We start from the raw sequence: 14900 nt of genomic DNA, 5'->3' as shown, positions 1-14900 counted from the left end.
TTAAGTTTAAAGTGCTTATGTCTTTTTGGCCAGCCATCTTGCGATGGCGAGTCACACATGCGCATTTTAAACCTCTCAAACCCAGCTGTCTAAGACAGCATATAGGGCTCTAGGGTCCACGGAAGCGGCGTGAGAGGCCGACCCCTCCAATCCTGGCACTTCTTTCATCAGGGGCAGCTCCTCAGTTAAGGCGGAGGAGAGTTGCCCCACTAAAAAATGACACCCAGAGATGGAGAAATAAAATGGTAATAAAGTTAATGTATTACCATTTTATTTTTTCAAAATCCCATGCCGAGCGTCAGGACGGGGGCGGGGCTTTCTGATTTCTGCTGCTACCAATCAGGGAGCAGCAGAAAGTAGTGAGGGGCAGGGCACTTTAAGTTTAAAGCGTGCATGTCTTTTTGGCCAGACGTCTTGTGACGGCCAGCCAGACATGCGCATTTTAAACCTCTCTAACCCAACTGTCTATGACAGCTGTGTTAGAGACAGCATAGGGCGTTAGTGTCTTCGGGGGCGCCAAAGGAGTCCGCACCCTCTAATCCTGGTGCTTCTTTCATGCTGCATGAGAACAGTGCCAGGATTGGTTACTGCAGTTTCCTGGGTCCCGCATTGGAGCATGCCTGCCTGGAGAAGACCGTAGCGAGGAGGACGTCGCGCTAGGAAGGTAAGTGGAGTTATTTTTTTTTACCTTATTTGTAACTTTTATTTCTGTCCCCTCCCGCTTACCACCCTCCTTACTTGCTTGCCGCCACTTGCTTTGGAACACCTTACCAATAAGTCCAAAGATGCTGCAACTCAGTCCCCGTTAGTTCCCACACCCTTCGATCTCTGATGATAATCTGGAGCAACTCAGTGAATGCAGGGTGTGGGGGTCGGCTGGCTCTGTGATAGGAGGGAAGGACTGCGGGGGTAGACTTTGAGGAGGGAGAGAGGCTAGAGAAAGACCAACCCATCAGCCTGCCGTAGTCTCATTTCTTTGCTGAAATACATTTAGCAGGAAGGCTTTCTAACGAAGGAGGAACGGCGAAGGAAACTATGTCATGCCATCCTTTAATACTGGAAATAGCTGCCACGTGACATCTTCCAGGTGTAGCACTTTCAGCAAGTCTGTGTTTTTTAGGTCTCGCCTGATCCAGCGCTTGCACTGGTCTGGCTGAGACATTTAGTGTACGGGTTTTGAAAGTGCCGCCACACGGCCTAGCGCTTGCGTTCACCCGAGGCACCATCTGGAGCTTTCACTTTTTCCGCCCGCGTCGCGCGGCCAATGCTTGTTTCCTTCTTATTATGATATCCTTCAAAACAAACATTCAGCTATTTTCGTGGATAAGGCAATTTGACATTTTAACTTTTCTCAAAATTAAAGTTTTGACAGCCTTTTTACATCAGGCTGACTTTCTTCATTTTAGAAATTCATCAAAATAAATAAAGATTCCCGAGTCTCTAGTAACAGATTTTGCGTAGAATAACACCCTACAGTGGAATACATTCCGATTGTCACAGGCATCTGAATTCTTTCTTGGTTGATGTTACTTCTTTCTCCTGTTTTTAGTCTCTCTGGCTCTTTTTCATGATTCACTGTGTTGCATGGGGGAACAGATCAGGAACTGGAGTACAAAGGTAGAATGCAGAATTGGGAAAAGTAATGCTGCGTTAAACATTACGGGACGGGCCTTTGACCCACCAATATGAGCAGATCTGTGGGAAAGAAATCATATAAATGCAAGCACTGGCAAGGCCAATAGATCCCACCTTTGGGGCTTATTGACTTTACATAAAGTTCTAGCCTGGATCGGTAAACAAAAAGAACAAGCATTGGCATAGCCAATAGGTCTTGCCTTTGGGACCTTATAAGTGTTTAGCCATGCAACAGTTGGTGTTGTTGCACCAAGGATATTCTGCTGCATAACTAAATACTTATAAGGTTCCAAAGGCGAGACCTATTGGCTATGCAAATGCTTGTTTAGCTAAGGGTCTGTTGCATTCTGGGACCTGTAGTTCACGTGGTAAATATGTGTTGAAAACTCCCTGCATGCAATGGGCTGTTCATGAAACGCCGACATCTGTCTGAAGGTGTCATGCATGGAAAGGGTTCTACGTGGCTATCACAACATCAAATAGTGTTACAAGGTCAGCATGGGTATGGGGTGTGGTAATGGATTAGCGATAATATTCTGCTGCACCCCTGACAGCAGTGAAACGGGCATTCATTAAGGGAAAGCGCTCTGAAGTTTCCCGGGTCCCTGCGCTAGAGTCTCAGCCATGCAGGCTTCTCTTTGCGCAGGTGGAGCCCTGAATTTACAAGAGTTTAAATAATAAATGTTTTAAAAATTATACTTTGTGTCTATTTGGCGCTTCATACCTCACTCTGGTGCCTAAGCGATGTGAATAACCATTGTCAGTCACCCTATTTAATGGTGCACGCACGACTACAAATGCCAGAAAGCACAGAAGAACTGAACTGGATGAGAACAGCACATGCGCTAAAGCGCTCCGGAGAGCTCCCCTCAGAAGCACAAAACGCCTGCAGTTTGTACACACATATTTTTCCTTCTAGGCGCTGACTTTTAACTGTGGTGAGTTTAGTTTCAATGCTACTTTAGGAAAGAGGTAGGAAAAAATATTTTTTCGGCAAAGTGCAGCCTATGCCACGCTGTCAGCCCGCGCCACTGCCGAAGCCGGGAGCAGTAGGGTCGCAGATCTCAGCATCGCTCTCGGTGCGGCTGTCCCAAGCATCATAGGACTGTCCATCATCCAACGGGGCGTAGGCTGTGTCACCGAGGGGGCGTGGCTTAGGCTGCGGTATGCAGCGCTGCCCTCAGATGAAGAAAGTTTCATTTAAACATCGCTCGGCCCCGGAGCGTGAAAGGAGGAGCCGGAGCCGCTGCTAGTGAGCAGAGCGGAGCCGCCTTGGCACCTCCTCCGGAGCCGCGAAAGGCTGATGCAACTTTCCCTTTAAGGGCCGGAGGAACCCCTTTGACAGTGCCACAACACAGCCGGGAGAGGAGCGCCGTAGCAGCATGGTAAGACGGGCACTGGTGCCCAACCTTGCACTCTCTGCCAGCCGCGCGTGCACTCTGACAGCTTGCACACGAAAGTTCACGTCTGATGCAAACTTGTACGCGGAGGTCTTGGGTCGTCCATGTGAGTCTGACTGGTTCATTCAGTCTTCCTTCGTGGCATGCTCACTTGTCGCTGCTTTAGGACAGGACTGCAATTACCAGCCTAGGTGTGGAGCAGTGTGTAAGCCTAGGTGTGGGGCAGTGTGTAAGCCTAGGTGTGGGGCAGTGTGTAAGCCTAGGTGTGGGGAAGTTGCTTGCACATCACCGGGGACAACTTATGCTGTGTATGTATGGGGGGGGGGGGCAGGGGACCTTATGTAGCTGGGACTGTCACTGTAAGAGAGGCGTTTGCAAGCCTGACCGGGCTAATGCTTGCTGTTCTAAGACACCTGTGAGGTCACTTTTTAAGTCGTTGTGGCCCTCCGCTCTCTGCACTGGGTGACGCCTGTGCTCAGGGAGACCCAGACCTGTTGATGAGGTGGGCAGGGTCCCTGAGCGCCGGACACTGCCCGTGTTATTAGCACCAGAGGATGCGTGTCCACCCGGGTCACCATTTGAGCCTTATTTAGAATAGTGCATTTTGGGAATTGTAGTCATACTTCACGTCAACCGAATCGTACGAAAGTGTCAGAGTTTTGTAAAACAAAACCTCGAGGGCGGAAGCGGGTGTCACCGAGTTAGGATGCGAACATCTGTTCGGGACACCTCTACAAGGGTTTTATTATGTTTCATTTATGTCGATTAAAGTCTGGGGGTGCACACCGATGGACAGAGACCCCCTCCCACTTATGTCAGAGGGGGAAACTCTGTCCCCCTCGGGCGGGGGGGCGATAAGTGTTCGTGGTGTCACTTTGTGTCCCATTTCGGAAAGTGAAAGGTATTTCGTAGGCTTGTAATGTGACCCTCCGCCGCTCCCAACCTCTAGGGTCTGTCAGTGTCATAGGTCAGCAGAAGGTTCCCTGTAGCTCTTAACTGACTGCACACCTTACACCTTCACATGTTAAAAGGTGCGAATGCGGGAAAGAAATGGCGTAACAGTAAATGGTTAACTTTGCAAACACGAGCACATTTTATTGGCGGTGAACAACCAGTTTAACATGTAATTTCCAAGTTTCACGGTTTCAAATGTTGTCACGTGCAGTCATTCCGGCGCTCAGTCGCACACTGATATACATAAATCATACATGGGACTTGAAACAAGTAAATCTGACTTCAGACAAGTTGCTTTCGCTTTTCTGCGTCATACTTCGTATGAAGAATATTATAGGCGAGTGACGTCACGGTGTGACCTTACTACATAAGCTAATTGCCGCCCAGTTTTATATGTGTTATTCCCTGATTACAATGCTTGTAAAGGGTGCGCTGTAAACTGAATTGTCTCGTGCACGCCGTATTTGTTTATCTCTCCCCTATACGAGTTACCTGCCTAGGAGAACAATGTATGTTATCTTTACATGTCTGACCGGGGACGAGCCACCCCTGTGTATGAAAGGCGGATGGGTTCAGAGTGAAGCCTGGGGGGAGGGGGGGCAGCGGCGTTCCGCCGCGTTCCTACTCGGTCCGCTGTGTACTGTTGTTATCACTGTGTTTACTGGGCTGGGGGAGGACAGAATGTCAGGTATGAGGCTAAAAATGAACCACAGACGCCTACCCTCCCTTCTGACAGAGTTCAAGCAGTCTTGGAGAATAACAAATGCAGCTGTGTGTGTTCACACGGTGCCGGCTCACAGCTGAGGAGTGCGGGGACTGGTCTGTAGTAGGTAACGCGCTTCTGAGAAGTGCCAGTACTGTTCATGAGAAGTCCAGGTAATGGCCTTACAAAAATGGGGGGCGGGGGGCAATTCTGCTGGAAGATGCTGCTCTGGTTCTGCTAGAGCTCTCAGAGGTCTTCTGAGTAGTGCAGGTACTGCTAAGAAGTGCAGGCAATGTTCTATAGTAGGTACTGTGCATCTAAGAAGTACCAGCGCTAATGCTCCAGAGAAGTCCTGGTACTATCCTTACAAGGGGGTAGGTCTGCTGAACAGTACTGAGTTGATTCTGTTAAAGGTCTAATGAGAAGTGCAGGTACTGCTGGAAAGTGCTGGTACTGTTCTATACTAGCTGTTGTTGTGAGAAGTGCCAATACTGTTCATGAGAAGTGTGGGTAATGGAGGTCTGCTGAGAAGTGCAGGTACTGCTGAGAAGTGCAGGTATTGTTCTGTAGGAGGTAACGTGTCTGAAAAGCGCCAGTACTGTTGCTGAGAAGCCCGGGTAATGTCCTAACCAGAAGGGGGGGAGGATAAGGGGAGGGCGGTGATGGGGAAGGGCAGTCCCTCTGGACAGTACTGATTGTTTTTGATTTCTGTTAGATTTAGAAGTGCTGGAAAGTGTAGATACTGCTGAAAAGCGCTAGTGCTTTTCTAAACTAACTGCTGTTCTGAGATACCAAAGGGGATGATGGATGGAGTGATGAACATTGCAAACACTCACCCCCAGTCAACTGATCTGGGTTTAATCCATCATCATTCTTTAGCTCACTCCACCACCCCGGTTCAGACATGGCCATATGCAAATCAGTCTGACCCTGTGCCTCATGGGAACAGTCCAGCCCGAACTGCCAAGCCATGTCTTCCCTGGACCGGAAACAAGCATCCTGTGGCTGCTTTCAGGTTCATAACCCTCACCAGCCAGGCTATCTTGAATCCAGTGGCAAAGTGAGCAAGGGACCCACGTCTGGGCATATCCTGCCAACTTAGGGTGAACAAAGCGATACCAAAGGGGATGATGGACGGAGCACTTGAGCAAATCAAACACTTACCCCCAGTCAACTGATCTGGGTTTAATCCATCAACATTCTTTAGCTCACTCCACCACCCCGGTTCAGACATGGCCATATGCAAATCAGTCTGACCCTGTGCCTCATGGGAACAGTCCAGCCCGAACTGCCAAGCCAGGTCCTCCCTGGACCGGAAACAAGCATCCTGTGGCCGCTTTCGGGTTCATAACCCTCACCAGCCAGGCTATCTTGAATCCAGTGGCAAAGTGAGCAAGGGACCCACGTCTGGGCATACCCTGCCAACTTAGGGCGAACAACTGAACTGGGGTGGACTGATTTGCATATCTGAACTGGGGTGGTGGAGTGAGCTAAAGAATGATGATGGATTAAACTCAGATCAGTTGACTGGGGGTGAGTGTTTGATTTGCTCTAACGCTCCATCCATCATCCCCTTTGGTATCGCTTTGTACGCCCTAAGTTGGCAGGGTAGGCCCAGACGTGTGTCCCTTGCTCACTTTGCCACTGGATTCAAGATAGCCTGGCTGATGAGGGTTATGAACCCGAAACCGGTCCCAGGATGCTTGTTTCCGGTCCAGGGAAGACCTGGCTTGGCAGTTCGGGATGGACTGTTCCCATGAGGCAGAGGGTCAGACTGATTTGCATATGGCCATGTCTGAACTGGGGGGGTGGAGTGAGCTACAGAATGATGTGTTCTGCCGTTTTGCTATCACCACTCTGACATTCACATTTAACCGCATTTCGGTTGGATCTCGTCTGCATAGGATTTCAATACACTACTTTTGGACTATTTGCCATCTCTTACTTGCTGCACAAATACTAACGTGACGTTTTCAGCCAAGCTCCCCCACTCAGACTCGTTTTTTTCTATTTGACATGTGCTGACTGCCGGGTTGGAATTATCACCGGCACGCTGAATATACTACTTCTGCAAGTTTTCATGCAGACTTACTCTGCTGTCCTACTATTGTTCTTTGCAACTTTGTACCCAGCCGGGTTGGAATTATCACCGGTTGCGGGATTACACTTCATTCAACTTTTCTCAGCCCTGAAGAGTCTGGGGATTACTCTTCCCCGACGAAAGACGTGTCGGCTGGTTGCGTTTTTCATAAGAATAAAGAATATCCAGTATCACTGAAGAACTCTAAAAATATTACTTGTGTTTAAAGTTGCTTCTACGAATTTTGAATTGTATGTATGCACAGGATAACACTGTATCATTTTGCTGTAGGGTTTTCCCTACACATATTGAGGGGTTACAAGGGTTTCCCCTTCCTGTATAGCACCATACCGACCTGCTCACCCATACACACTATACGCATATCTGCTGAAGCGCCATCACTTCCTATATACTAAAACCCTTAACGCAGTTGTCTACCCAATGAAAGGCAGTGCATGTCCGTTGGACAAGGCTCTGTGGTAATAAAAAGCCAGTGCAGTCCTGCTGAGAAGAGCAGGCGCTGATAAGCGAATATTACATTTCTAAATGCATTGCATGTCTGTCAAGAAGTGCACGCACGGATGTAAAGTGCTGTTACTATCCTATTAAACGTTTTGTACTTGTACTGCAGCCTGCCAGGACTGCCCGGTGGAACCGCTGGCTGGGTAGCTTAGTAGGGCAGATGCGCTCAACACAGACACCAGACACCTGTAGGTAAAATGCTTGAATGCTTAGCTTGAGGTCTCCAAAACTAACACTCTTGTGTTGGGTAATAGTGACCTGTTACTGCGCAGAATTCAAATATTACACACAACAGGTTGAGTTTTGGGCAACTGCTCTTTTTTTTGTCTTTGCTTTTTGTTTACAGTGCCTACTGCAACTGTCCACATTTATTTTTGTTCATTTTTATCTGTATTTGTCCATATATCTTGTGTGCTTAGTGTAAAAAATTAGGCTGCAATTAATGGGTATAGTTCCACCTTTATTTAACTGTCAAATGTTTACTCATGTTTCAATGGCCAATTGATTTTATCCGTGTAGAGTACAATACAGTCATTTGAAACTATATGCATTATAGAGCCGCTTAAATTGACTTTTTTAAACTCCCTTGCCTGTCAGTCTGCTCGGTTATTGACCTGTCACCCGTGATTGACAGCAGTGAGCATCCTCCAAAAGAGAACCGGTGTCTATACATATTTAAAAATAGATGCAGTCCGGAAAATAGATGGTTTTCGTTCTGTATCTGTAAAAATCAGTAAAAACGGGATCCTGTGAGCCTTCGTTATGATTGATAGCGACCTGCCAGCTCGCACGGTGTCACCGTGTGACACACGATATCGGCTCCCATCACATGGTCACCCGGTGAGGAGACAATATCACACGGTGGCAGGGAAACCCAGCTGAAAACCACTGTCAATAGTGGATTGTAGCTCACTTCCGGAGGCTTTGAACTGCCGACGTCCATTAAGGGACGTGAAACACCCCAAAAACACAGCACATCTGCACCAGCCTCAGCTAAGCCTTCTTTTTCTGTTTTTTTTTTTTTTTAGGAGGGGGCGCAGTGGGGGCAAAAGTGCCTCGTATGTACTTTTCATTCGAGGCCCTGCTTCCTCCCCCCCCTCCCCCCTCCCCTTCCCAAGGCCCTGTGCCCTCCCCCCCTCATCAAAGGTAAGATTTTTGTTAAAGTTGGAAGGCCTGTTGATATTATATAATGTATTACATAACCCAAGGGCATGGAGCTGTGATATGTAAAGCTGTCTCCACTTGCAATATTGAAGTGCTGGCACTGACAGCCTGGCACTTCCTGTGGTTTTAAAGTCTTCGTTTTCAAAGGTGAATATATCTAAGCCAAGTCTGAAGATGTGCGTTTCTTGAGAATGGCACCTGAGGTCACAATGCCTTTTCTTCTCATCTCACGAGCGCACGTGCCGTGTCTGCAGGCTTCCCGGCCTGCCCTTCTGCCAAAAACAAGATTTGCATGAATATACAAATAGCAATACTGGCTGCGCGGTCGGGGCAGCGTGCGTGCCTCCTCGCTTCCTGCCAGCCGGGGTTATTTTGTACACAGATACTGATGGTCAGGCGGGCAACTAGAGCCAAATTTCGGGGGGGGGCTGAAAAAATTTCGGGGGGGGCTAAGTCTTCCAGCCATAGGCAGAGCGGCTGTAAAAAGGGGTGAAAATACCACAAAAGCCTCATTAACGAGTAAATGGTCTTTTAAAGACCTGTGAAGTACTCGGGTGCGGCTGCAATTAGACGGATGCCAGCCCGAGAGGCTGTCTCAGCCGGGCTGACACACATGAGGGGGGGGGGGGCTGTGGGTGTTGCGCGCCTGCTGATGGTTGGTTGTGTGCCACTTGGTAGTTGACCGGTTCTGAATGAGCTGTAAGTGTGTTTGTGTTTTGAGTATTGTACTGGAGTCATCCCAGCGTAGTTTGTTACGTTGCACTCTGTAAAGGATGTTCAAATACTTAGCCATAGGTTTGCAGCATTATAGCCCTACACTCCGCTGCCTCCGTATCAGATTGGTAACGTGGGCACTCCGAGGGGCCGGTATCCGAATTCCAGCTGTGGGCTGCTTTTTAGGTATCGCCTGACCCATACCGCGATTACTTTTAACTTTCGCGGCCGCTTTGCATAGCCAATAGGTCTCGCTTTTGGGACCTTATAAGTATTTAGTTATGCAACTGTTGCATGGCTAAACACTTATAAGGTCCCAAAGGCGAGACCTATTGGCTATGCCAATGCTTGTTTGGAGAAGCCAGGGGGGACAATTTGGGCTGTTTCTGCGTTGTTCGATGCCACCAGCGGCCCAGTGGGTGCCTGCGTGGCCTTTCTGGAGGTAGATGGGCGTCCATTACCTGCCTTTCATCAATGCCAGGGGTGTCACTCCCTGTCTCTCGATGGGCCTGCCATTAATATATACATATTGAGCAGGTTCAGGGGGCCTGAGCAGAAGTGGCCTCGCTTGTTTTCAGGTGTGTTTCACCAGTGTTAACTAATCCATGCATTTTTTTTCAGCCCCCCCTTTTTCTTTTTTAAAAATAAAATTTCGCCGAACAGTGTTTTGCGGAAAGGCAATATGCAAATGTGGGCTACTTTTTTTTTTTAGGGTGCCCAGGCCGATTTTCAATCCCAATCCAACCCTGCCTACACTAGGAAGTGGGGTGCAAAGCAGGAAGGTACGTGAAGACAGCTGTCCACCCGCACCCACCCTGTGGAGGCTTAGAGACTTTGCGCCCCAATGTTTTGTCCCCCAAATGTTTCTCTGGCTCGTGGTGATTGCAGGTGTGTGATGTTATGAACAGTGTAATAGTGCCATATGCCAATTACACACCCTTTGGTGTGGTTAGAAGCCACAGTATTGGCAGATAAGTGTTCAGTAAACCCCATTAACTTGCCTGCTTATTTTCAGTGTGTGCCCTTAGCCTGTCTGCCTGGTGGTCAGTGCCCCCTACCTGTCTGCCTCTGGTGCAGTGTGTGCCCTTAGCCTGCCTCATGGTCAGTGCCCCCTAACTGCCTGCACCAAGCCTGTCTGCCTGGTGGTCAGTAACCCCGTATCAGCCTTCCGTGTGCTCTTAGCCTGTCTCCTGGTGGTCAGTGCCCCCTACCTGCCTGCCTCTGGTGCAGTGTGTGTGTGTGCTCTTAGCCTGTCTGACCAGTGGTGAGAAGCCCCCCTGTCTGCCTGCCTCTGGGCCAGTGCGTGCTCTTAGCCTGTCTGTCCGGTGCTCAGTTACCCTCTGCCTGCCTCTGGGGCAGTGTGCTCTTAGCCTGTCTGTCCGGTGCTCAGTTACCCTCTGCCTGCCTCTGGGGCAGTGCGTGCTCTTAGCCTGTCTGTCCGGTGCTCAGTTACCCTCTGCCTGCCTCTGGGGCAGTGTGTGCTTAGCCTGTCTGTCCGGTGCTCAGTTACCCTCTGCCTGCCTCTGGGGCAGTGCGTGCTCTTAGCCTGTCTGTCCGGTGCTCAGTTACTCTCTGCCTGCCTCTGGGCCAGTGCGTGCTCTTAGCCTGTCTGTCCGGTGCTCAGTTACCCTCTGCCTGCCTCTGGGGCAGTGTGTGCTTAGCCTGTCTGTCCGGTGCTCAGTTACTCTCTGCCTGCCTCTGGGGCAGTGTGTGCTTAGCCTGTCTGTCCGGTGCTCAGTTACCCTCTGCCTGCCTCTGGGGCAGTGCGTGCTCTTAGCCTGTCTGTCCGGTGCTCAGTTACCCTCTGCCTGCCTCTGGGGCAGTGTGTGCTTAGCCTGTCTGTCCGGTGCTCAGTTACTCTCTGCCTGCCTCTGGGGCAGTGTGTGCTTAGCCTGTCTGTCGGGTGCTCAGTTACCCTCTGCCTGCCTCTGGGGCAGTGTGTGCTTAGCCTGTCTGTCGGGTGCTCAGTTACCCTCTGCCTGCCTCTGGGACAGTGCGTGCTCTTAGCCTGTCTGTCCGGTGGTCAGTTACCCTCTGCCTGCCTCTGGGGCAGTGTGTGCTTAGCCTGTCTGTCGGGTGCTCAGTTACCCTCTGCCTGCCTCTGGGACGGTGCGTGCTCTTAGCCTGTCTGTCCGGTGCTCAGTTACCCTCTGCCTGCCTCTGGGACAGTGCGTGCTCTTAGCCTGTCTGTCCGGTGCTCAGTTACCCTCTGCCTGCCTCTGGGACAGTGCGTGCTCTTAGCCTGTCTGTCCGGTGCTCAGTTACCCTCTGCCTGCCTCTGGGACAGTGCGTGCTCTTAGCCTGTCTGTCCGGTGCTCAGTTACCCTCTGCCTGCCTCTGGGACAGTGCGTGCTCTTAGCCTGTCTGTCCGGTGCTCAGTTACCCTCTGCCTGCCTCTGGGACAGTGCGTGCTCTTAGCCTGTCTGTCCGGTGCTCAGTTACCCTCTGCCTGCCTCTGGGACAGTGCGTGCTCTTAGCCTGTCTGTCCGGTGCTCAGTTACCCTCTGCCTGCCTCTGGGGCAGTGCGTGCTCTTAGCCTGTCTGTCCGGTGCTCAGTTACCCTCTGCCTGCCTCTGGGACAGTGCGTGCTCTTAGCCTGTCTGTCCGGTGCTCAGTTACCCTCTGCCTGCCTCTGGGACAGTGCGTGCTCTTAGCCTGTCTGTCCGGTGCTCAGTTACCCTCTGCCTGCCTCTGGGACAGTGCGTGCTCTTAGCCTGTCTGTCCGGTGCTCAGTTACCCTCTGCCTGCCTCTGGGACAGTGCGTGCTCTTAGCCTGTCTGTCCGGTGCTCAGTTACTCTCTGCCTGCCTCTGGGACAGTGCGTGCTCTTAGCCTGTCTGTCCGGTGCTCAGTTACCCTCTGCCTGCCTCTGGGACAGTGCGTGCTCTTAGCCTGTCTGTCCGGTGCTCAGTTACCCTCTGCCTGCCTCTGGGGCAGTGCGTGCTCTTAGCCTGTCTGTCCGGTGCTCAGTTACCCTCTGCCTGCCTCTGGGACAGTGCGTGCTCTTAGCCTGTCTGTCCGGTGCTCAGTTACTCTCTGCCTGCCTCTGGGACAATGCGTGCTCTTAGCCTGTCTGTCCGGTGCTCAGTTACCCTCTGCCTGCCTCTGGGGCAGTGCGTGCTCTTAGCCTGTCTGTCCGGTGGTCAGTAACCCTCTGCCTGCCTCTGGTGCAGAGTGCGCTCTTAGCCTGTCTGTCCGGTGCTCAGTTACCCTCTGCCTGCCTCTGGGGCAGTGCGTGCTCTTAGCCTGTCTGTCCGGTGCTCAGTTACCCTCTGCCTGCCTCTGGGGCAGTGTGTGCTTAGCCTGTCTGTCGGGTGCTCAGTTACCCTCTGCCTGCCTCTGGGGCAGTGCGTGCTCTTAGCCTGTCTGTCCGGTGCTCAGTTACCCTCTGCCTGCCTCTGGGGCAGTGCGTGCTCTTAGCCTGTCTGTCCGGTGCTCAGTTACCCTCTGCCTGCCTCTGGGGCAGTGCGTGCTCTTAGCCTGTCTGTCCGGTGCTCAGTTACCCTCTGCCTGCCTCTGGGGCAGTGCGTGCTCTTAGCCTGTCTGTCCGGTGCTCAGTTACCCTCTGCCTGCCTCTGGGGCAGTGCGTGCTCTTAGCCTGTCTGTCCGGTGCTCAGTTACCCTCTGCCTGCCTCTGGGACAGTGCGTGCTCTTAGCCTGTCTGTCCGGTGCTCAGTTACCCTCTGCCTGCCTCTGGGACAGTGCGTGCTCTTAGCCTGTCTGTCCGGTGCTCAGTTACCCTCTGCCTGCCTCTGGGACAGTGCGTGCTCTTAGCCTGTCTGTCCGGTGCTCAGTTACCCCTCTGCCTGCCTCTGGGGCAGTGCGTGCTCTTAGCCTGTCTGTCCGGTGGTCAGTAACCCTCTGCCTGCCTCTGGTGCAGAGTGCGCTCTTAGCCTGTCTCCTGGTGTAATGTGCGCCCTCTGGCTTTCTTGTGTGGTGCGCACTCCAAGTCTGCCTTGGTATTGACTGACAACCCTAAACTCCCTACCCTGCCTGCGTGCTGTACCCTATGCACCCTGTACTCTGCTGGTTTGCTGTAGCGGGTACATGCCTTGCCTGCTTGTTGCTCATTACATGACTGCTTGCAGTACACTGACAGTATGCCCCTCCCCCATTCATACTGTGTCTGCTTGTGACCAGGCACGGGGCGAAGGTGAGGGGCCACTAGAGCACCCTGAATATGGGGGTGCGGGCTGAGGGGTGACGGGGAGAACGTGCCCGCGCCTGCCTCCTACGCTAGGTCGATGCGTTGTAATTTTCCACAGCACGTGCGAGGGGCGTGTCTGTCTCTAACACTACTGTACGGTCTGGCACACGTGGCAGCTGATGTAACCACTACCCCCAGCCCGCAGGGAGCCTCCGGTCCATCGCAGGGGCTCTGACCTGCCCCACCCCCACCCGACACACACACACACACACAAACACATCTCCTCCCCGGCCATCGCAGGGGCTCTTTCCCCCCCTCCACCTCATCACCCGCCCACGACAGGGGCTCTGCCCCCCACCCTGCTCCGTCAGCGGTGAGACCAGCAGCTCGCACTACTGTGTGTCACGGCTCTGGCGTGTCTAAACCCCACACATACCTAGGTGGGAATCCCAGCTAGCCTCCGTGGGATCCGAAAACAGAAACCGAAAGTGACTATCCTCATCTTCTCATCGCGGTCACTATTGGTTGGTGACAACGGGAAAATAAATATTTACAGGCTGCACGTTCGCGTGCGGCATTCCCCGCCCAGGGCCGGCCTTAAGCATGTGCGAGCTGGGCCTATGGCCAGGGCGCAGACCTTTAGAGGGGCGCAGGAGCTGTCCGAGGCAGTCTTATTCTGACAGGACATGCGCATTTAAGCACTGTTTCTGGGTGCTGTTGGTGCCCGAGTCTGCCTCTTGACAGTTCTTTTTTTTTTCCCCTCTTAGCCTCCCTTTCTCTTGCCGCCTTCACCTCCCCCAACCCCTCCCTTTTTTTTCAGCACACAGTTACAGAAGACAAACGGGCGAGGGTGCCAAATGTGGTTTTGCACGGGGCGCTCTCTAGGCAAAGGCCAACTCTGCCCCTGACAGATATTTAACAAACCAAGAGGTACCTGCATGGTAGAGATTCCCACTGCCTGGGCATGGGGGCGCCATAGCTGTCTTTCGTTTACACCCAACTTAATACCAGTGACTTCCAGGACCATGGACGTCATTTACAGGCGCAGCGGGTACAGGTAAGAGCGGTGGGGCAGGGGAAGGGGCAGTCGACATACGACTAGATAGGGGAAAAAAATAAATGAAACTACTTACCTTGCGCACGCCGCCACGCCGCAGGGAAGTAGTTTTATATATTCATTTTCCGTATCCCGTTGCATGTCGACTGCCCCCGCCCCACCGCTCTCACCTGTACCAGCCGCACTTTGTCATTTAAGGGTCGCCAGGGGTCACAGTTGCGACTCCTCGCTTGCCCCTTGCTACCCCTGGCCTCAGAGGTGCCTCGCATTATCGGAGCCCGGCTCTAGCCTCGTGTTCTGCTCATTTTTGTTACAATAGTGAATACTAGTGTGATTGAGAAAAAGTGCCTCCTGCGTTCCAAGGGAAGCACTTGAATGATACACAACCCGCATGACTTGAGAGGGTCCTAATCCTCTGGGGGCAGCCCCAGCAAACTGTATGTAGAATGTACAAACTGTGTAACAATAGGTCTTCAAGCAGCTGCGCTGTCATCCAGACCTAAAAACGGAAATGGTTCTGTAGGA

At 51.9% G+C, this 14900-nt stretch overlaps 1 protein-coding gene across 2 annotated transcripts in view; it reads left to right on the top strand.

Annotated features, from left to right (window-relative positions):
• Nucleotides 1-2811: 2811 nt before the first annotated feature.
• Nucleotides 2812-14900, top strand: part of SLC6A9 (solute carrier family 6 member 9) — a 563820-nt gene continuing 551731 nt past the window's right edge. Inside the window, exon 1 of one of the 2 annotated variants that reach the window (XM_085602775.1) lies at nt 2812-3020. The gene's annotated coding sequence lies outside the window, so the exon portion shown is untranslated. The remainder of the gene's footprint in view (nt 3021-14900) is intronic. The other variant, XM_085602774.1, reaches the window with a different exon arrangement.

Source organism: Triturus cristatus, chromosome 4_2, assembly GCF_964204655.1.
Source record: "Triturus cristatus chromosome 4_2, aTriCri1.1, whole genome shotgun sequence".
NCBI classification, from domain to species: domain Eukaryota; kingdom Metazoa; phylum Chordata; class Amphibia; order Caudata; family Salamandridae; genus Triturus; species Triturus cristatus.
The sequence above is the reverse complement of the archived record's forward strand: the minus strand, read 5'-3'. Positions and strand labels throughout refer to the sequence as shown.